Here is a 25,418-nt window from a genome sequence, read left to right on the forward strand (position 1 = left end):
GCATATTTTATTTTCATGATGCATGTGTTGGTATTCTGCTGATACACTACGTATATACATCTGTAATCGTCTTTAACTATTCTCGTATTTTGTAAACTTTCAAATTTTATCGAATGACACATAATACATATCCCAAATGTTTACATAAATTGAGTGTAAAACTCTTAAGTGCATTCCTCTTCAATTGTGGACCCTGACCAGTTGCCCTGTTCACTCGATGTGAGAGGCACCATTGCTAACCTGCTTAAATTTGAAACTTAATATTTTGGAAATATATAGGATTCTTGATGTGGGGTACGACTAATGAAGGATTTTCTGGGAATTCGATGTGAAAGGAGGTGAAATGGAGCTGCAATTATTATAATAATACTGTAGTCTACTTTCTTAAAATGTATTTGTGATAATAGACCTAATAATATATTAATAATAAATGTGTGATAACTCATGTAAATTGGATATTTAATATAGGGCCACCATTTCTGTACCTGTTAGGAAATAATATTTCCTTACAAATGCTAAAAACAAAATTCTACTTAAAATAAGAATTAATATTTATTATTCTTTCGCAACTACAAATCTAACTTACCATAAACCAGTCAACTCATAATTCAGAAGATATGTTCCACGTTTGTCTTTGTACATTTGAGAACCCTATTGTTGTTACTAATTCAATAAAACTAAATTTTCATAATTCAAAACACAGAAGAATTCTTAGGAAACAACTTCTAAAATGTAAAGAAATGATTGCGTTTAATACGGAAATAAAATTGTATTGTAATTAGGGTAATCTTTGGAGTTCAGGGCAACATGGCGTCGTGAAAGGCAGCACTATCTCGAACTCCAGTTTGATACACTATATTTTTTACAAGTGTTATTTTTAGTTCATTTTATGTTTGTTACGAACTTTAACGAGTGTGGACATTTCAAGTGACACTAATTTTCAATAACACGAAAAGTTAGCTATATGACAAACTGATTAACACGGGTGACTTCGGGCTCTATTCCTGTGCCATTTTGATTGCAACTTCGGTTGCGATCATAACAAAAAAAAAATGTATAACAATTTTGTTTTAAAACAATTTCTTACTAATTAGTAATTATAGAGTAATAGTCGACACGGCTTATGGCTGCGACATTCCTATTATAAAACCACCAGTGTATTTATATAACAAGAACAAGATTAATCCTTATTCACAGACAATTGTATATGGTCATCTTAAAAGAAAAAGAAAATTTGCAATGAACTTCTAGTGACAACTGATCTGGATTAATTTACAATTTTCTTAATAGTAATAGCGAGAATCGATTTTAAATAATTATGTATTTCTCAAATTTTAAATAAAATAAATATCACACTTTCCGGTAATGCTGTGCTTAGATATTTAGGCGGAGGAATAAGAACGCACACACAGTAAAAAATGGTTGTGTTTAATTTAAGTCAATTTTAACACAGGGCAGTGGTTCCAGCGTAACTACCACTATGCGTTGTTAGTTCAATACATACCCCGCGGTGTTGGCGTTTAACACAGGGGGTGTGTTACGTCTTTAACACACAACCGGTGTTGAGCCCTGCCGTAAGCGTTAATGAACCTCAAAATTACTCCCCCAAAATATGTTAAATCGTCTATATGCGTAATGTGTTTACATTATGCTGAGTCTAAAAATACACTTTAAACAAGTAAAAAAAAAATGTACTCCAATGCCGAGGGACACGAACCACCAACCTTTCGATTACTAGCCGCGTGCTCTTCCGACTTGGCCACTTTTTATTTAAATCTTCTTTATTGAGAAGCAACAAACAAAATACATGAACATTTTAAGAATTTTGTTTTGAAAAAAAATATATATATATAATCAATACATTTTTTTAAAGTATATGGTAAAATTAAACAAAACAATAAAAAACAAAAAATGACGTCTGCACAGGGCAGGCAAGTTACATTATCATTAGTAGTTTTACCAGGAGTTATTCCTTCATTATCAGGAGCTGATGTGACAAAGGTATATTACAGAGTTTTCATCTTCTTCTTTTTTTGTTAATATTACATTTTCTTTGTTTTATTTTTGCTTCATCTGTGTTTTATTTTTTTTGCGTGGACAAAGACTCTGTAAGAACATTTAAATAGTTAGCAAAAAGTTTCCTTTTTCGTGCAGGAGAGAAAAGGCTGGCTTGATATTTCAAATATTGTTTGTATAATTCTATATGATACGGCCTATTAGTATGCACAAGAAACATAATTGTCTGTATAGTAATCCAGATAATAGCATTATTTTTAAATGTCGGAAAATAATTAAAATCAGGCCACAAGATAAGTTTTGTTACAGTAAAGCTATGAGGTGAAAGACGACAAATTTTACTAATTAAAATACAAAAATACGTCCAGGTGATTGGTACGTTGGAACAGGCATAAAACTTATGCTCTAGTGTATCGAGATTGTTGCAGTATGGGCATATATTACTACTTACAATACCTATATTGTGAAGTTTTTCCAATGTTTCGTATACATTATTGACTATGAAATACCAGGTCGTACGTTGGTTGTGGGTGAGAAATGAAGCGTTGATGTTTTTCCATATAGCATTCCAATTTTTGTGTGGGTGCTTTAACACAACATTAGGTATACTAGGAACCCACAAGCGAACATAGCGCCAGTAAAGGTTGTTGACCGAACCAGTCTCAATTGGATCTTTTGCTAGCAAGGCGTATATCATATCAAGTATGACATCACGTAAATGAGGAAATTTGTAGCTCCAAGGAAACACGTGTACTGGCGCCTGAAGGTCTAAACAGTGGAAGCAGACATTGATAATAGCGGCCGTAAGCGAAGTCTCGTGTTCACAGACAAGCTTACAACTTCTGTGCATAAGAAGGGCACGTGCCTGTGCTTCTATGTGCAAAAAGCCTATGCCTCCTTCACGTGAGGGAAGGTAGAGTTGATTCTTAGCCACGCGTAAGATTTTGGAATGCCATAAGAAAAACAAAGCCTGACTGGTTAACTGGTTAGATATTTTAACTGGCATTGGTAAAATCTGTGCAATGTGGCTGAAAATACTAAAAACAGATGTTTTGAGATATAAGTTTCGACTAAAAATGTTCATGTTTCGCTGTCTATGAATAATAAGAAGACTTCGGATTTTATTTGCTGTAAGATGATATGACTGTTCTACGGTTTGGTTGATATTATTGTACAGCGGGGGACACTTCTAAATGGTACAGTCATATGGAGATTTACGGCTAAGGTGTAGCATTTAGAAGTGTCCCCCGCTGTACCACCATACACCAAGTATTTTGACACTTTGAACCGTATAATAGTAGTTGCTATATGAAGCATTGTATTCTGGATGAATACATAATATTTTTGTTTTTATTGGATTGAGTTGGGCTCCAGAAGCCTGTTTATACAAGGTTAATAAACGTTGTAGGCAAGTCATGTCGGCCGGATTTTGTAAACAATAGTGGGAATCATCTATGTAACTTTGTACAGTTAGTTTGGTATTGTAGACAGAGACACCAGGGAGTAAACGTTCAGTCGCGTACATAAGTGGTGCAAGGGACAAACTGAATAATAAACTTGACATTGGGTCACCTTGCAAAATACCATTATTAATGTTTATTGGGTTACTTAAGCCACCATTAACCTTGATTTTTGTCAATCTATGCGCATAAATTCCTCGTACAAGAGAAATAAAGAAGGACCCAAAACCATATTTCTCAAGGACTTTAAATAAGTATTCATGGTTAATCCTATCAAAAGCTTGAGAATAATCCGTGGCTAAGACAGCAACGGGTGAAGGAGCAGTGGATTCGTGGTAGGAAATGAAATCTCTAAGATTTGATAATGGCTTATAGATCGGGTTCTTTTGGCCTATTCCATATTGATGTCAACTTAGCAGTTTGTCACTAAACACTTTTATTCGTGCAGTCAGACAGCGTGTTAAAATTTTTAAATCCGTACATAGAAGGGAAATAGGTTTTAAATCATTAACACTGTAAGTGCGAGAATGTTTAGGTACTAAATCTGTAACACCTGTGCGGAGAGATTCACCTAGAACAAGAGTCTGCCTATATTCATTGAAAAGGTTTGTAAGAAAGGGTGCTAATATATCGATAAAGGTTATATAGAATTCTAGAGGTAGGGAATCAATCCCCGTAGATTTTCCTCGACGGCCGGAAGCAATGGCTGATTTAACCTCGTCGACTGTAAATGGACTAGATAGATATTCTTGATCCTGTTCCTGTAAAACTGTAGGAAGATAGTTGAGAATTAAAGGACTGTCACAGAAGGAAGTAGGCTTGGCATACAGCTGTTTATAATGATTTGTGACACAATGTATTACTTCCTCACCGACATACACGTGACCTGTGGCATCTTTAAGCTGAGATATAAATTTCTGCTTTCCGCGCATGAGTTCTTTGCTGATTTGTACAATTCCGGGAGTTTCTAAGTCGTCATATTGATGTATTTTACTGCGAGTCGTGAAACCTTGGATGCGGCGTTTGTGTATGGCTAATAAGTGGGCTTTGATTTCTTGAATTTGAGGTCGAAAATTGCTACCTTGAAGTTTTCTTTCATCTAGTCTCTTAAGAGATTGGTGTAATATTGATGCTGAGTACAATATGAAGCATTCCGATCCCGACAATATTGTTGGGTAGCCACACAAAACTTCGGTTTGACTCTCTGCTCCCAGAAATGCATAAGGGATCCTTTGTAATATTGATGACGGTGTAAAAGGGCTGCCCATTCTTCGCGAATAAGATGGATGTAGTCAGGCTCCTGGAGGATGGATGTATTAAAATACCACAAACCACTTCGTTTTAAAAATTTTGAGACGGGTAGATCGATGGTCATTGTAACTACCAGGTGGTCACTAAAGCAGATGGGTGTAATTTGTACATCTCGAACCCCTTGAAGAAGAGACTTACTGATATAGAATCTGTCCAATCGAGAGGAAGACGATCCAGACGTGAAGAATGTATGTCCTGGTTCATTAGGCTGAAAATGTCGCCACACATCCACTAAGTCATAGGTTGTTATTAGTTGACGTAGAGCAGACGAATCACTGAAATGAGGATAAGCATCGAGGGGAGAAAGGGTGCAATTATAATCCCCGGCAAGAATGCATGGGGAGCGACCATTATACAAAGCCGGTGGGAGTTCAGTAGCAAAGAAATTATTTCGTTCTCATTTATACGAAGATCCAGATTTAGCATACACACTGCACAAACGAATATGTTGTAAATCTCCGGTGGTAATACGTTCACTGGGATGTTGTAAAGGTGCCAAGAAATTGAGATCGCTGCGATAAATAATGGCGGTTCCTGAAGCTGTTTCACTAACACTGGTAACATGAGAATGATTGGGTAGGTAATGGAATTCCGTGACTGCGACTTCCTGAGCGAACAAAACATCGATTTCTTCTTGATGAATAAAATCACTCAGGGCATGTTGCTTAACTAGAGAAGTGAACTTATTGAGATTAACAGTCGCTAAACGGAACGTAAACATAAAAACGAGGAGAGACCAGAAATATATGCAAGCGCAACACCACATGAGAAATAGGATGTAATATTACTGCAAAAAGAATAAAGAAAAATAAAACAATACAGTATTATGATGCCACTACAATTTTAGGGACCCCCTCCTTCAGAATTAACCACTGATTTCAACTTTTTTGTTAAAGCTCGCGTTTGGCGTACATGATTGAGAGGAAGATCGTGTATGGGACGCAAGTCCTTACCACACACACTACTGAGTACTTTTTGTTTACTGAGTTTGCGTTTATCACTATGAATCATTTCTGTATCTGAGTCACTTGTGGAGTCACTACCGCGAGAGCGTGATTGTAAGTTGAGAGTTAATTCTGGTGGAACAGCTAAAGGTACAGTCTGAGAGACGGGACAAGTTTCTTCGACGAAACCAGAATCACTTACCGTGGAAACTGATGTTACGACTGTTGAAACAGCTGGTGCGGTGCTGGGTGTTATGGGTGCTGGAATAATTTTAGTATCCTGAGTTTCTTCCACTTCCATGGTATTAGAAGGTGCAGCTTCTGCAGGAGCCGATTCGGAGTGAATGTCGGGATTTGTTAGCTGGTTGTCCGCTTTATTCGGTTGATTTGAAGAAGTTGATTCCAGAACATTCTTATGAAGCACGGGAAAAACACTGTAACTACCGGTGTCAGGAGCTGATGGATCCACTGGTAAATTATGAGGTACTCGTACAATGGGAGAAATGGGATTGGTTGATGGAGATGGCACAATAAGACGTGAATTCCTCTTCTTGGAACACCCCTGAACAAAATGGTCGGGAGAGTTGCAGATGGCGCAAGTTTGAATTTGACCAGGAAAGCTGGTAAACAAACGTAAACCACAGACCGTGATAAACGAAGGAATGTTTCGTTTAATAGTAATTTTAACAAGCTTACGACCCGTTCTGGTAGCATAGACATGTTCCTGTGAATATTGTTCGTCGACAATACTAGTGACATCGCCATATTGGGAGAGCACACGGGATAATTGCATGTCACTAAGTTCCATGGGGCATAAGGACACCTTGACTATCACCACAGAATTATCCGCCAAATCAATAGGCAACACATGGTCCCCATTAGTATCTGAGTAGGTCACTACTCCATTAGTATTAGCTAGGATTTGTTCACATAACACTTTGTTAATTAATTTCAGATATAAGTTTTTACGTATAAAGTCCATTTCAATGGACAACACCTGATCAACAGTTAACTTAAATACCTTACGTATCCATTCATGAACGGCAATAGACGTGGGCTTTTGACTCACCGTGACAAAGTTGATGCGCAATGTATTAGCTCGGATGCAACTCATGGCACTAATTCGACGATAAACGTCACCAAACTATGAACAATAATAAATATGCACTGAAAATGCTTATAAAGTTATAACTTTAAACTGAAAGTAAGTCACACTGAAACTTTAACTTCGCACAAGAAAGTAGCGATGTAAAGAAACACGCGCAATTGGAGCGACGGCAGAGACGATGTTACTCGCCTCGTTGCGAGCGCTGAACTTGGCCACGGAGGCGATGAAGAAAACGTAGCTTGTAGAGGGATAAATTGTTGAGGTCTTTTGAATTTGGCTAATCAGAGTGCTCCTTTAAGCCACGTATACCGATAACGGTTCGGGATAACAGTTCGGGATAAGATAAAATCTGCTCGCCATGTAGACCTAATTTTATAAAAAAATGACGACTGTCTATTTACTTGATTTTATAGTTCTTCCATATTCACTTTCAAATGATCGGCGCCAGTTCCCATCTAATAAAGTTGGTGCGTTTGTTGCTTCTAGTACACAATCGCTTAGAAAAAGAAGCAATAAATGCATCAAATGTGGGAGATGAATTTAGAACACCTAAATGGCACATGCCTAGCATATCTTGTGCCGTTAGAGTTTCTTCAGAAACATTATGTAAAACAATCGAAAACACTTCCTTGTTCATTTAACAACATTTTGTTTAACTCATTCTAATTTTCATATCTGCTGGGTATATTAGAATGTATTTTGGACCAGTACGTCCAATGATCACTACCGAATTTCCAATCAAACCACGCGGAAACAAAGCATGTGTGTTAACCTTTTGACTTTATCCTTGATGTGTCTCGCAAATCTACAGTTCTACTTGAAATTGAGTATGTTATCCATTATGAAAGTGACATAATGAATGTTTAAAGCATCTTCTATATATTCGAATAATTCTGAAAAAATATGTAAAAACAAACGTTATTTCTATATTACTTTTGGGTTTCTGGAAACGGAACTATATAATAATAGGTTCTTTTCTTACTACGTTTGAATTTCACAGTTATATCTGTTCTCCCTTTTCTTTTTCTTGTTTTCTCCTCTCTCTCTCTCTCTCTCTCTCTCTCTCTCTCTCTCTCTGCCTCATTTCTGAATCCCTGTTTCAATTTTTCATTGTGTGTGTTTCAGTTTCTCACTACATCAACTTACACCTATGAATCTTGTTTCGCCTCGGTTTTGTTATTTTATTTTATCGAAACTAACACTTGTGTAGTTTGAAATTAGAATTGCGCTCATGTTGTTAGCTAATTTTTGTATAGGAGAGAAGAAAGGAAGAGAGAGAGGGGATCTCTTACCTGAGAAGATTATGGGATAAGGTGTATATTGGGTGGCCTAACTGCACGGCGTTAGCTGTCGCAACTTTTTGATGCAGAGTGTACAATATACCGCTGTCCGGAGAATGGAATTTTGTCAGTGTGATTATGAAAGAGTTGGTGGAATGAGAATATAGAAGGAAACGGGAGAACTCAGAGAAACCCACAACACGATGTTGTTCACTACAAACCCATGGCCTGCGATAGAACTTGGAACCCCCTTGCAACAAAAGAGAGATCTGTACCCCTAAACTGTGCCACGTACACTAATTACAGTTGAAATCTTCTGAAGATAGCATGCTTCCTGACTTCCTTATTTTACGCCACTTGGAATTAACGAGCGTTGGTAGTGAAGTCTCCGTTTGCCTTCAGTGGTTTGACGTTTCTGACTAAAAGCTAATATTTTAAAACGACAAGAACTTTAACATTCACTCCATGGGGACGATATTTTCAAAATAAATAAATAAATAAATAAAAGTGGAATAACTTGAAATGCAGATACTACAGTATCGTTTGCTTAAAAACCCATCAAAATTTTCATGAGTCAAAAATTGTCTGACAAGAACGTTATGGTAAGTATCACTACCGAACGGATGTTAAACAAATGCGAAGTACATTGCGTAAAATTTTTGGCGAGCAAACAATGAACTATGAAACAATTTCAACGGGAGTTAAAATAGTAATCAGATAAGTAGAGGAAATTCATGCTCTTCCACCAAAATAGACTTCCGTAAGCATCATCAAAGACAATAAAAATGATACTCTATACGTACGATAATGGAATCATGACATATTAAGCTATATGTGAAGTAATATCATTGTGTCGCCGTGACTAGATATCACAATTACTCACAAAAGTGCCCCCAAATTCGGCCTATTTTGTTAAGAGATAAGCGACAAATTTCCCACTACAATACACACTGTCGACTGAGAAACGCTATGTCTTACAAGGGAACCTTCCGAAAATGATAGTTGCAGTGAAAGATGTGACCTATGCCAATTGAAAGAGCTGTAACAGAGATGTTCATTCCCAAAAAGTTAGCTGCCCATAGCAATAGGTTCAAGAAATATAAGGGGTGGAAGTTCGGGAAACAGCAAGGTTGGACAAGGGGGGGAAAGTGCAAATTCCGCATAAAAAGGGGGGTCACGGCAAAATGAAATGTTGACAAGTGATGTATAGAAAGAGACTTGCCACAATAGGGGACAAATGAAGGCCACCAGTGGGGTTAACAGTGTTGCCAACTCCAATGAAAAGTACATGTTTTGCAAGAAAACACTATATGAAGTCAGTGCAATATTCAGTGTCAATCTGTCATGTAGAACATAAGATATGACGTGTATAATCAGTGGTACAATCTAACAAAAGAGAATAGATAAAACAGAAGTACGAAAAATACGGAAAAGACGAAGTTGGCCATAATGCGCCCCATTTGATAACGAGCTGTGCATATTAGAATGAACAAAACAAGACAGCACCAACTATGCAGGAAATCGACGTACCTAGAATCGAAAAGAAAAACGAGTTCCAAAGTTGGCAGCACTGGCCATGAAAATCCAGACAATTCTAATATAGTTAGGCCACTCGCTTCACAAAAAGAAAATTCCGGCAACAGGTATTAGCCTTCGCATCATTTGTACATACTCGTCCACATTGTACGTGCAATTGTTCGATGAGACAATGGTCCAAACAGAAGATACATTTGCAGTGAGCACAGCGGAATACTGCCAATCCGTCACATATGGTACAATGATCGCCTGTGAATGTCTCGAAACAGTACTCTAGAGGTGTCGGAACCTTTGTCGGATCACATATCCACACCTGTAGAAAGCAAACATAATCAAATGCTTGATCTGCTGTGTGTTGCTGTCTGCAGTATGATATATCCACCGCCTATATGATATATCCAGAGTATCCCACCTAACTCTGCGACTGAAATAGTTTCAAAGCGAAAAAAATGTGACACATCCAGTTTTGCAGGAATGTACCCATGTCAGCGGGCGACAAACTTCTGTGAGACGCAAGTGCCCCCAAGTCCTCCATCATAGGGTCCCAGGGGCCAACTTGAAAATTTCAAATAGCACCATCGGTCGAGTTATATTTCTTTCGATAAATCTTGGAATATACAACAACGCATATCAGAAATATTTACTGTATGGGATTTCAAAATGGCAGCCAAAAATATCTGCTCGGTGACAAGAACAACGTGAATTTTTGGCAGCCATTTTGAAACCCATGCTTTATATAGCAAATTTTTTTATAGGCGGTGTTGTATCTATCCAGAGAAATATCATCCGCCCCCTATTCCCATTTGAAATGTTGCGGTTGACCCCTCGAGCCTTATGATGGGGGCCCTGGGGGACTTGCTTCTTACAAAGTTCTCTTGGCCCCCGACATGAGTAAATTCCTGTGCAATTGGATTTGCAACATCTCTTTTCGCTTCGCAGCAATTTGAGATCACAATGTTCGATGCCATGTTAAGACACAACATATATTTGTGGCGGCCATTTTGGAAAACATGCTGCCTATAGCAAATGTTTCCTATAGATGTTGTTGCACATTCTATGATCTATCGAGAGAGGTACCACTCGGTCCCTGTTGCAATTTGAAAATTTGAAGTTGGCTCCTGGGACCCTATGATGGGGATCCTGGGGGCACTTGCTTCTCACAGACTTTTATCACCCCCTGACATTGGTACATTCCTGCACAACTGGATCTGTCACATTTTTGTTCTTTTCACAAATCTTTCAGGTCACAAAGTTTGGTGGGACACCCTGTATATTCTCACATACGACCCAACCATGACATAATGTTCACTACTTCTATTATCAGTTGTTGGCTCAACCAAACCATTTCATGTTCCCCGACTTGACATTGCCTCAATCACTCTAACATTGATGCATTCCGAGTGATGCCTGTTGCCGGAATTTTCGTTTTGTGAAGCGAGTGGCCTAACTATATTAGACTTGTCTGGATGTTCATTTCCAGTGTTGCCAACTTTGGAACTCGTTTTTCTTTTCGACTCTAGGTACGTCGGTCTCCTGCATATTCGGTGCTTCTTGCTTTGTTCATTCTAATATGTACAGCCCGTGATCAAATGTGGCGCATTATGGCCCACTCCGTCTTTTCCGTATTTTTCGTACTTCTGTTTTTCTATTTTCTTTTGTTAGATTGTTCCACTGATTATACACGCCATATCTTATGTTCTACATGGCAGGTTGACACTGAATATTGCACTCATTTCATATAGTGCTCTTTGCAAAACATGTACTTTTCATTGGAGTTGGCAACACTGTTAACCCCACTAGTGGCCTTCATTTGTTCCCTATTGTGGGAAGTCTCTTTCTATACATCACTTGTCAGCATTTTATTTTGCCGTGCCCCCCCTTTTTTTTGCGAAATTTGCACTTTTCCCCCTTGTCCAACCTTGCTGTTTCCCGAACTTCCACCTCTTATATTTCTTGAGCCTATTGCTATGGGCAGCTAATTTTTTGGGAATGCTCATCTCTGTTACAGCTCTTTCAATTGGCATAGGCCACATCTTTCACGGCAACTATCATTTTCGGAAGGTTCCCTTGTTAGTTGCTGTGAAATTATCGATGATTATGTAATACGCCCAGACATAAATTATCAGGTTTCGACCTATTGCCCAAATTTAATTTAAAGCTCATGTTGCATAGTAGGTTTCATTTATGTGAAGAAGGTTTCTCGAGCCATCCGAAGGTTGAACAAAAGTGATGTTGTCTTATAGATCGAAAAGCAGATTTTCCGACCGGTTCGGACACAGTTATTAAGAATCAGACTACAGGGTGAAAAAAAGGTTGAAATAAAATAAACAAAAATAAATCTTGTGTGTTATTAACGAGATGACCTCCATATCACAATGTTGCACGCTAAGTTGGGTTAATACATGAATTGTTTAAAGTGTTTAATTTTTAGCAGATGGTCAATTAGTGTATCACCTTTACTCACTCCTTACTCTTAAGTACCATTCTAACTGGAATTCTCTTTTTACAGTCATATTATAATTTAATATAAGGTCTAGCTTCTGCCATATTACAACTTCTACTACAAACCTTTCCAAAGCAAATCTCAAGAACGACCTGGCCGATTTCTAAAAAGATCATCTAAGTGACAATCAGTTTTCTTCAAACATTGGTGCCTAGATTTCTAAATTCCTGGGGGGAGGGACTTCCCAGTTATTATTATCCGTAATACCAATTGTAACAGTTTAAGCATTAAAAGTACACGGAATATAAGTAAATAAACGCATTTCCCTATCTTTATAGCAAACAAAGACGATAAAACACTAGGATACGAAAGTGTAATTAAAGTTCACTGCTTATAGTGCGTTTTTATATGAAGAAATACGTTTGTGATTAACGCTGTTAAACGTCTCTATCTTATCAGGATAGTTCCGATATCAAATAAAACGTCCTGAATCTCAATGTGACTCTGTCATAACTTTAAAATGTCCGAATTTCCATGTTTATTGATAAACGCAATTATTATTATTATTATTATTATTATTATTATTATTATTATTATTATTATTATTATTATTATTATTATTATTTGAATATAGTTTCCACATTATTATATAGAGTCTTCAAAATAAGAGAAAATATAACAGTATTAGGCAGGTAGCAATGTGCCTGGCAACAGAAAGTCTAAGCTCACTTTCTAATTGATGAAGAACTACCGTACTTCTCAAGAGAGCAATAAATAACCAGGAATATACACTTAAATTTGAGCAGCAGTAGCAGATCTGGAAGTGGCAGCAGCTGAAGCAATAACAAAAACAAACCGTAATGTTCCTACAACAATAAAATATATTAGAACATTGTGGTAGTTAACTATTTATATTTTTATAGAAATATTTACAAGTTCGTGGCGCCCTCCATAGGTACTGCTGGAATTCAATATGGTGTTGGCCCACCCTTAGCCTTGTCCACAGCTTCCACTCTCGCAGACATACTTTCAATCAGGTGCTGGAAGGTTTCTTGGGGAATGGCAGCCCAGTCTTCATGGAGTTCTGAACTGGGGAGTGGTATCGATGTAGGTCGGTGAGGCCTGGCACAAAGTCGGCGTTCCAAAACATCCCAAAAGGTGTTCTGTAGGATTCAAGTCATTACTCTGTGCAGGTCAGTCCATTACAGGGATGTTATGGTCGTGTAACCACTCCGCCACAGGCCGTGCATTATGGGCCGGTGCTCGATCGTATTGAAAGATGCATTCGCTATCCCCTAATTGTTCTTCTACAGTAGGAAGCAAGAAGGTGCTTAAAACATCAATGTAGGCCTGCGCTGTGAGAGTGCCACGCAAAACAACAAGAGGTGCAAGCCCCCTTCACGAAAAACACCATAACACCACCACCTCCGAATTTTACTGTTGGCACCACACACGCTAACAGATGACGTTCACCGGGCATTCGCCATACCCACACCCTGCCATCAGATCGCCACATTGTGTCACGTGATTCATCACTCCACACAATGTTTTTCCACTGTTCAATCGTCCAATGCTTACGCTGCTTACACCATGCGAGGCATCGTTTGGCATTTACCTGCGTGATGTGTAGCTTATGAGCAGCCGCTCGATCATGAAATCCAAGTTTTCTCACCTCACGCCTAACTGTCATAGTACTTGAAGTTGATCCTGATGCAGTTTGGAATTATTGTGTGATAGTCTGGACAGATGTCTGCCTATTACACTTTACGACCCTCTTCAACTGTCGATCTTTGTGGCTCAGTGGTAGAACGCACACTTCCGGTGGTTGGGCTAAGTGCCTCGATACCAGCTCGCGCCGTGTAGACTTTGTGGTGGACAAACACCGTGCTTGTGGGCTCTCTCGGGGTTCTCCCGTTTCTTCCCACTTTCTTCATTCCATCATTTCACTCATCTCTCATCATCACCGTTTCCTTTAGCGTAACCGGCATATCCGTGGGACGTAAAACTTAAAGATTTCATTTAATTCTTTTTCTTGGGGCTACAGACACCCTTGCAAGGATGTAGTCGGCACTTGTGCCTACAAATCAATTTTGATCCACATTGGCACGGACGGATTCTATGATGTAGACTGTAGAGTTGCATTTCCCAGGAAACTAGATTTATTGATATCTTGTCTTGAAAACTCGTAGTGAAAGTTCTTTCTCATCTTGGAAAGTATATTTATTTCTGTTGTAAGATCTCTATCACGTCTCCCATCTTATAATGAAAATTGTGTTTCGTCTCGTCTTGTGGGTAATAGTGTAGAGCTTTGGAAACTGCTAATAACTGTTAATTTTGTAGTAGAATGACGGGTCATTTGAACAATTCCTCTCTGTTTTGTTAATTACTGACTAAATAGATAATTATGTGATGCTGTTACACAAACATTTAAATTTATACTTAGATTCTTTACAATTGAATAGTAACGTTGTCTTTCTTGTTTCGAAAACACGGGTTATATTCTTGATTTGATTGATTTATTGGAATTTAATGTCCCGTGTCATCACCGAAGCACTTGTTCAGAAATATTCACAAAAGCCTCGGACAAGGACTGATAACTTGGCTCGACCTCAGCAAAAGAAAATGGACATGAGATTTGGAACATGGAATATTAGGAGTCTTTATAGGGCAGGCGCGTTAAAATCCGTAACGAGTGAGTTAGAGAAATACAGGATGGACGTAGTAGGAGTTCAAGAAGTTAGGTGGGAAGGAAATGGATCTGAGAATTCCGGAAATTTTACGTTCTTTTACGGGGAAGGAAATAAAAATCACCAGTTAGGAAGAGGGTTTTTCGTTCATAAACGTATATTACCAGCAATTAAACGGGTTGAATTTGTCACTGACAGACTTTGTTTTATTACTCTTAAGGGACGGTGGTGTGATATTATTGTTTTAAATGTACATGCCCCAACTGAAGATAAGGATGACAATATAAAAGACAGTTTTTATGTAGCTAGAATGGAAGAACGTAGAAACGCTTTGAAAGTCTTGACTGGAAAACCAATTGGAAAACGACCATTAGGAAGACCTAGGCGCAGATGGGAGGACAGTATTAAGATGGATCTCGCAGAGATTGGAATACAAAGTAGAAACTGGATGCAGTTAGCTAAGGATAGAAGTCAGTGGAGAGCTTTTGTGAACGCGGCATTGAACCTCGGGGTTCCATAGGCCATAGAGTTAGTTAGTTAGTCATCACCGAAGATAACGAGATATATTGCTTAGAAGTTGAATCCGTATTACTATATGGATTTCAAACCGAGGTAAACACGCCCACAGAGGATCCGTTACCATCCGCGTGGAAAGCTAGTACCTTAATCACTTGCGTGAAAGGATACTGGGTTCTTAGCGGGAGTTAACGTGGTTAGGGTCTGACGTTCAGCTATGCTACGTGCTGAGAAAAAAGTCTAAAACACAAACAAGAAACGTTATTTCACTACGCTGTAGAAAGGTCCATTTTACTAACGCTGTAGAAAGGTCCATTTTACTAACAAAATAATATGAGCCATTGAATTAAAGCAGTTATTTCTCCGCTGAAACACATGAATAAGAATCAGTGTGGCTACCCGTCCCCCATAATTAGACATGTTAATACACAGATTTAAAAAAAAATATATTTTCTAATACTACATCTTAATGAAATAAAATACTGCTACTTCTAGTAAATTAAATTATTATAAAAATTCAATAAGACCATGGAAATATTTAAATTAATCTTAGAAAGAATTATCTGTATTTACCATGTCTGATTATGTATTATCTAATCGATGGTAGGGGTATCACGCTTGCCAAAGGCGCTCTTTGTAGCGGGCTTCTTTGGAAAATGTTCGTCCAGTAGTGATTTCAGAAATTTTCCTGAGGGTACATTCCATACGCGGGTAATGAAAGCAGCACTGCGAACATACATGTAACCCATGTCTAGTATTATCGGAGTTATGCCCCGAAAGAGTGAATTTGGTAACTCCAGAGGTGAATTTTCCACCGGAACACCTCGTGAAATTATCGCTCCGATTGTGCATCTTTGAAGAACAATATTACTAATTCAAAGCTCTACACGTAAAAATACATCTATTGTAATCGTATTGCTCGAATCATAAAAGAGGTAAACTAATCACATTGATTTTCAAATACTATAGTTAAAATTCTAACTTTGGTTACATAATATTTAGTAAAGATTACACATTTCTCATTTCCGTAAAGGAAATTATTCTGGTAGAAATGCAGATTTTGGGTTTAGGCATGAAATCGTTTTCGGCCATACCATCCTTCAGTTTTACGTCCCAGGCAGGGGTAAAAGTGAGGGGAAACGCGAGAAGACGCAGTCCACCACCTCGAAAAAAATATGTACGGCGTCCCCCCAGTTCCTGAAAAAATTACAATGGGCAAAGATAGGCAGGGGAACGGCTTGACGTCATGCTGCTACCTACCGCCCCCTACTTTGCAGATCCACTCTTACCTCTGTTCCCAGGGTATGCCATGTAAACTAAATGAGGCTGTGATGGCAAGAATGAACGAAGCAGTGGAATGAAGAAAGTGGGAGGAAATGGGAGAACTACGAGAAAATCTGTGCACATGATGTTTGCCCACCACAACGCCCATCTGGCCCGAACTTAGATCAAATCACGGTCTCCACGTAGCAGACGTGAACGCTCTACCTGCTAACCACCACGGTCACCATTAAGACAAAGGCAATGATATATATATATATATATATATATATATATATATATATATATATATATATATATATATATATATATATATATATATATATATATATCATACATGAGTGGTAATGTTTTCTGCCTAAACCAAGTGTTTCCGTAATTCGAACATGTCCGAAAGTGACTGCAATGGATTCAACTCTTTGGGGTGAATTCAATGAATGACATATACATCATGTAACTGTTTTGTTGAACTATCTATAGTAGTGACACCCAGTTCATATTCTTGTAATCCAATGATTTATTTAGGTCTTTAGAAAAGTATTGAGACGTTTGGGCACGGAAAAGTATTACTGTCGCAAATCTCAGAGAGAATGAGTAGCAACAGGTCAAGTGTAATGTCATTGGAAGGAAATGAAAGCGTAATAAACGTTGAAACGAAATTCATTCTTGAAGCAAAGGCTAGTACATATGAGATGCGAGGCCGTAGGCAAAGCAAACGCGGAGATCAGGGCGAGGCCCCCAGCTGGCCAAATTCAAGAAATAATAAAGAAAATGAACGAAAATCACCCTTGAAACAAAGGCTGATACATATGAGATGCAAGGCCATAGACCAGGTAAATGCGGAGGTCTGGGAATGCGGCCCTCAGCTGGCCAAAGGGTAGTCAATACCAATAAAGCTACTCACGTACATAATGTTTAGAAAGCTATGTCTAGTAACTGCTGTATTTCTCACTTCTCAATCACACAATATAAATGAGTATGCACATTCCTTTCGACAAATATTTGTCCCGGACTGGATCTGTCCGTAAATGGGAACCCTATTGCAATTGCATTTCCACCAACATGGGCACCAATTTCGTGGAAAAGATACGCCATAATACTTCCTCGATCAAAGTGGGAAATGTACTTGAATTGCTTGTCTAATACCCTATTAGATGATCCACATACATATACGTCACACCGACACTAGGGCACTACCAAACTGTGACTATAGCCCTGGCTAATGTTTCTGTGTCGAGAGGGCGTAGACGGTTCAAGTGGAGCATCGTTATGTGCTCCTACTCATTGTATTGACCTTCCATGTTCTACACACACTACAAATGAAGGGCCAATCAAATGTTTCGCTGGGTTTTAAGTTTTAGCATATCACACTGTACTTATATGTTATGATAAGCTAGCCATATATCTTTGAATTTAAGTTCAATTATTTCAAACAACTAGATGTCTTCTGAAATTTAAAAACATATTGGTAACAATTTTTACTTTACATGGCATCTAAATTAAAGTAATTTGTACTATCTATATTTCTTCTAACACACTGGTTTTAGGTTAAAGCTACAAATATGTAAATGATAAGTTATATTATTACAGAATGCATACATTCATATATAAAACTTATTTATATACACGTTGAATGTTAATTTATTTACCGAAAAATACCCTATTTAATTGATAATTTGACTGTGTGATTATTAGAAAAAATATTTTTGGAAGGCACACTGGGTAATTTATGCCCTGCCTACTGAGGGAGACAAAATAAACTTCTTTTTAGATGCGTTGACTAAATGGACACGATAATACTTCATACATTTGTTTACAGGTGGCAGGTAAAAAACACCCTCGAATAACTTCTCTCACCTATCCGTTTTTCCACACCCGGTCGCCTGTTGTCAATTCTATTATGGGACCAACCGTGGGACGTAAAACTCAAAGATTTAATTTCATTTCTATTATGGGACTGTCTTTCAAATGAAGACAGCATATAGATTCAATTATTTGCATTCATAAAAGAACGGGGATTTTTAGGGAGGGAAGGAATGCGTAGTGGGATATAAATACATAATATTTGCATTCCAAATCTCAAAAGAGCAGTTCAAAATTTGAAGAATACTCACAACACGCCAATATATTCTAAGATCTTTGTAAGTTGATTTCCCTTTTCGGTAAATTTAAGAAATGAAATATTTGAGTTTTACGTGCTACGCTTATGCCGGCTAGGCTAAAGGAGACGGTGATGATGAAAAATGAATGAAATGGTGGAATGAAGAAAGTAGGAGGAAACGGGAGAACCCCGAGAAAACCCACGCACACGGTGTTTGTGCACTACAAGGTTCACTTAGCGGGAGCTGGGATAGAACCCGGGGTAAACTTGTGAGCAACTTCCAACAAAGCAAATTAGTGTTCGCTAATTTTTTTAAAATAAAATGTTGATGTGGAACTCAATAATCTTATTTTCGAGAAACGTCTATGTTACAATGAAAATATTTTTTTAAGCTTAACGTTCCATGATTATTCACCAAAACTATAGAAAAGGGTGACTATAAGATGGATAATAATGGTTTAATGAGAAACTGGAAGAAGATGGAGAAATTCAGAAAAAAAAACTATGCATATGGTGCATTTCCACTAGAAAGACCACATGCAAGATCTGAAATTGAATTAGGAACCACACACAGCAGAGGCAAATGCTCTACCACTGAGCCAAATCTGCCCGTAAACAGAATTGAACTAGCCAGTAACTACAGTAGCTACACGTATATTATTAGATGTAGGAAGTCTATATTAAGGATAAGGAGGGAGATTTTTGATAAATAGACTGAAACATAGAAGTAGTAATAAGGGCCTGACTTGGCCGCACTCTTAATAATCCAATTTTGGGTCCCCATGGACCATAGTGAATGAATCAGGGATGCTTTGGCCCGGGATTACGTCACCTATTGAAATTTTGCTTATGCTTATTCAGGGGCCATGCACGATGGTACGAATGAGTCAGAGTACCTTGGCCATGCTATGACGTCATTGAATTGGGAGTATTGGATCAGAGGTCATGATGATTCTTTAAAATTACTAAAAATATGGTCTTGATGATTCATTACGTTATGAAATAGTACAGGTTTACAAATGCTTTCGTTCCCTTTTATGGCATAAAATTTGGAGATTGTTATATCTTTGATGAGATGGACTAACACGGGTGCAAATAAAATCTTTAGTTTTACGTCCCACGATTATGCCGGTTAGGCTAAAGGAGACGGTGACGATAAGAAAGGAATGAAAGTGTGGGGAAAATGTAGCATAATGTTGCCCACCACAAAACTATTTTCGTGATGTTTGAACCAGGGACCACATACAGCAGAGGTGAACGCTTTACCATTGAGTCACCGCACATTTACTGGTATGAATGAAATAGAGGAAGTTGGTTCGAGCTAATATGTTCGTTTGACGTCACTGAACTGGGATTTTTAGCTTGGAACTTATGATGGCTTGTTTCGTTCCCTTTTATGGGTATAAAAATACCAAAACAAGGTTTGATCTTTTTCTTGATGATCTATTACATTATGAATTAGTAGACCTCATTAATAGTATAAATTAGTATTAGTATTAATATGAAACTCGAAAACTTTGGAGTTCCTTTGTGGCTAACCGGTTAGCGTATGAGCCTTTAACGTGGGAGACCAGAGTTCGATTCCCGGAAGAAGCTCATGCGGTTCGGATTGTTATCCCTTTGATGAGATGGACTAACACTGGTGCAAATGAAAAATCTTTAGTTTTACGTCCCACGATTATGCCTATTATGCTAAAGGAGACGGTGACGATGAGAAAGGAATGAAAGTGTGGGAGAAAAATGGAGCACAATGTTGTCCACCACAAAACTATTTTCTCGGGGGTTTGAACCAGGATCCCATACAGCAGAGGTGAACGCTCTACCACTGAGCCACCACGTCCCTTACTGCTGCGAATGAAGTAGAGGTATTTGATTTAAGCTAATGTGTTTGTTTGACGTCGAGCTGACCCTATTTCACTTTTGGGTCCCACATGGACCATAGCGAATGAGTTAGAGATGTTTTGGTTCGGGATTGCATTACCTATTGAAATTTTGCTTATGTTTACTCAGGGGCAGGGGTCACTCAGGACACATAAGATCACCTTAATTTACATCAGGAGTTGGGGGGGAAGGGGAGTATCGGACCTCGTTCCCTTTGATGATTATCGATTTTGGAGCCTTATTACGTTATATGGAGCCGTATTTAAAATTATTTCCTTAAATTTGATAAGTACTTTGTGATCCACTTTATTCCGTTTCAGGGCTGAACATGGATACCTTGCATTCGTTCCGAGTTCGATTCTTGGTGCTAGTTTAGGAAATGTTGAATTTAACGTCCCCAGCGAAAACGATGGTGATGAGAAATGATAGGACGAAACAGGGAAAAACATGTTCCCTTTTAGGGGTACAAAATTGCCAAAATATAAACGTAAGCAATACGTTGTACCACGTGTTTGGTCTTTTGGCCCAATTTATCCTCTTGGATGAGGTCCTATTACCTTATATAGTTATATGGGCGTATACAGGAGTTAATTATCTTTTATAAGATATGGGTATATTTGTGCACCCCTTTAAAATTTGGGTGGAGTACTTTGGCCCACACCATTCAATTTTGGAAATTGCCCAATTTAAACATTTGGTATAATAGTATAGGGCTCTAATATATATTGTTATAAATTTGGGTGGTCCACCTCGTTCCTTTTAGGGGCACAAAATTACCAAATTTTACTGCAACCACGTGTTTGGTATTTTGGCTCATTTTATCACCTTGGATGAGGTCCTATTACCTTATATAGTTATATGGACGTATACAGATGTCCATTTCCTATTATAAGACATAGGTACATTTGTGCACCCCTTTAAAATTTGGGAGGAGTACCATAGCCCACCCCTTAAATTTTGGAAATTTTCCAGTTTAAGCATTCGGTATTATACTACTGGACTCTAATATGTATCATGATAAATTTGGGTGGTTCACTTCGTTCCGTTTTAGGGGTACAAAATTGCCAAAATATAAACATAAGCAATATGATGTACCACGTGTTTGGTTTTTTGATCCAATTTATCCTCTTGGATGAGGACCTATTACCTTATATGGTTATATGGTCATGTATAGTGGTCGATTCCCTATCATAAGACATAGGTACATTTGTGCATCCCTTGAAATTTTTGGGAATGGTACCTTGGCCCACCCCTTAAATTTTAGAAATTGCCCAACCACGTGTTGGGTCTTTTGGCCTAATTTATTCTCTTGGATGATGTCCTATTACATTATATGGTTATATGGTTATATATAGGGGTCTATGCTCTATCATAAGACATAGGTACATTTGTGCACCCCTTTAAAAATTTGGGAGGGGTACCCTTGCCCACCCCTTAAATTTTGGAAATCGCCCAATTTAAACATTTCGTATAATAGTATAGAACCCTAATATAGATCACTATAATACCCCTATGCACTCCTCTTAAGCTTTTTGATAAGAGAGAACCACGATACTTTAAGGTTACCTTCTTCGTCTTGGTGTTAGTTCGTGTAATTTATATCTTAAATAACATTGACGGTTTAGTTAAAATCATCTCAAAATATTTTAGCAAAAATTTTTCAGCGAGTGCAAAGAGGGAATTGTTTCACGGTTAACCGCCAAACGTTATCAGGTTTTTAACTATTCGATTAACAAATAAACGGTTTTTAACTATTCGATTAAATTTTGAGTCCACTAATTTCCAGTTATTACAAAAGTTCAAGTAAAAATTTGAAACTAAATTTTTTCGAACTCAAATTTTTTCAAATCAAAAATATTCAAACTGAAATTTTCGAATTAAAAACATCAAACTAAACTTTTCGAACAAAAAAGTTGAAATCAATATTTTCTAATTCAAATTTTTCAAACAAAAGAAATCAAACTGAAATTTTCGAATTATAAACATCGAACCAAAATTTGAAATAAAACTTTTCGAATTCAACTTTTTTAAACCAAACAATTTTCACACTGAAATATTTTAAAATAGAAATTCTAAACTAAAATTTTCGAATCATAACATTTCAAACCAATTTTAGAACTAGAAAGTTGAAACTAAAATTTTCGAACAAAAAAAATTGAAATAAAACTTTTCGAATTCAAATTTTTTCAAACCACACAATTTCACACTGAAATTTTTGAACTAGAAATTTTAAATTAAAATTTTCGAAAAATGAAATCAAAATTTTCGAACCAAAACATTTCAGTCCAAATTTTTGAACTAGAAAGTTGAAACTTAAATTTTTTGAATTCAAATTTTTGAAACCAATCAGTTTCACACTGAAATTTTTGAACTAGAAATTTTAAGCTAAAATTTTTCGAAAAAATGGAATCAAAATTTTCGAACCAAAACATTTCAATCCAAATGTTAGAACTAGAAAGTGGAAACTAAAATTTTTCGAATTAAAAGTTTCAACCTGTTTTCGAACTAAAAAATTTTTATAACGAAATTTTCAAATCAAATTTTTGGACCTAAAATTTCAAACCAAAATTGTCGAACTGAAAGTTAAAGTTTCGAACAAAAGAAATAATTCGAAATTTTCAAACAAACTTCTTGAAAATATTTAACCATAGCCGTTTACTGATTTTAAAATTTTAATTGTCTTGAAGAAATATTTGGGACTAAGTTTTGAGAGATGAACCGTTTGGTAAGCCATAGCCAGACCGAGACATTTGATATTGCTTGAAATGAAGTTTAATCAAGCTTTATTTCATCAGACAGTACTAACTTACGATCCGTTTTAGTGCATTTTTTTTTTGTTTCAGATCAACGGCCAGCCATAATCGGACTTTTTCTTTCGTATCATCATGAAAGCACGCCAAGCATAGCGTAGCGGCTATGACCAGAAGAAGCTTGGCGTGCTTTCATGATGATACGAAAAAAAAGGAGAGGGAGAGAGAGAGCAGTAGATGTTTAATATCAACCTGTTGAACATCTTAGCATTTTGTTTTGTTTTGTTCTAAGGAGTACCAAGCATGATTGATTTTAAGGTTTCTTGATCTCATCAGATGGGAATCGCTGTGGTAAGTAACTTTCTCTTAAAATGGTCCCAGGTTCGATTCAAGGTCTTGAAATATGCGTTTATGGTTGTTCTGTGGTAGGGATTCAGAGTTTTACGTAGCGTAGCGGCTATGACCAGAAGAAGCTTGGCGTGCTTTCATGATGATACGAAAAAAAAAGTCCAATTATGGCTGGCCGTTGATCTGAAACAAAAAATGCACTAAAACGGATCGTAAGTTAGTACTGTCTGATGAAATAAAGCTTGATTAAACTTCATTTCAAGCAATATCAATGTCTCGGTCTGGCTATGGCTTACCAAACGGTTCATCTCTCAAAACTTAGTCCCAAATATTTCTTCAAGACAATTAAAATTTTAAAATCAGTAAACGGCTATGGTTAAATATTTTCAAGAAGTTTGTTTGAAAATTTCGAATTATTTCTTTTGTTCGAAACTTTAACTTTCAGTTCGACAATTTTGGTTTGAAATTTTAGGTCCAAAAATTTGATTTGAAAATTTCGTTATAAAAATTTTTTAGTTCGAAAACAGGTTGAAACTTTTAATTCGAAAATTTTAGTTTCCACTTTCTAGTTCTAACATTCGGATTGAAATGTTTTGGTTCGAAAATTTTGATTCCATTTTTTCGAAAAATTTTAGCTTAAAATTTCTAGTTCAAAAATTTCAGTGTGAAACTGATTGTTTTCAAAAATTTGAATTCAAAAATTTTAGTTTCAACTTTCTAGTTCAAAATTTTGGACTCAAATGTTTTGGTTCGAAAATTTTGATTTCATTTTTCGAAAATTTTAGTTTAAAATTTCTAGTTTAAAAAATTTCAGGGTGAAATTGTGTGGTTTGAAAAAAATTGAATTCGAAAAATTTTATTTCAATTTTTTTGTTCGAAAATTTTAGTTTCAACTTTCTAGTTCTAAAATTGGTTTGAAATGTTATGATTCGAAAATTTTAGTTTAGAATTTCTAGTTTAAAATATTTCAGTGTGAAATTGTTTGGTTTAAAAAGTTGAATTCGAAAAGTTTTATTTCAAATTTTGTTTCGAAGTTTATAATTCGAAAATTTCAGTTTGATTTCTTTTGTTTGAAAATTTGAATTCGAAAATATTGATTTCAACTTTTTTGTTCGAAAAGTTTAGTTTGATGTTTTTAATTCGAAAATTTCAGTCTGAATATTTTTGATTTGAAAAATTTGAGTTCGAAAAAATTTAGTTTCAAATTTTTACTTGAACTTTTGTAATAACTGGAAATTAGTGGACTCAAAATTTAATCGAATAGTTAAAAACCGTTTATTTGTTAATCGAAAAGTTAAAAACCGATATTTTTAATCGAATAGTTAAAAACCGGATAACGTTTGGCGGTTAACCGTGAAACAATTCCCTCTTTGCACTCACTGAAAAATTTTGGCTGAAATATTTTGAGATGATTTTAACTAAACCGTCAATGTTATTTAAGATATAAATTACACGAACTAACACCAAGACCAAGAAGGTAACCTTAAAGTATCATGGTTCTCTCTTATCAAAAAGCTTAAGAGGAGTGCATAGGGGTATTATAGTGATCTATATTAGGGTTCTATACTATTATACCAAATGATTAAATTGGGCGATTTCCAAAATTTAAGGGGTGGGCCAGAGTACCCCTCCCAAATTTTTAAAGGGGTGCACAAATGTACCTATGTGTTATGATAGGGCATAGACCCCTATATTTAACCATATAACCATATAATGTAATAGGACATCATCCAAGAGAATAAATTAGGCCAAAAGA

Source organism: Thermobia domestica, chromosome 11, assembly GCF_964235325.1.
Source record: "Thermobia domestica chromosome 11, izTheDome1.hap1.1, whole genome shotgun sequence".
Taxonomy (NCBI): Eukaryota; Metazoa; Arthropoda; class Insecta; order Zygentoma; family Lepismatidae; genus Thermobia; species Thermobia domestica.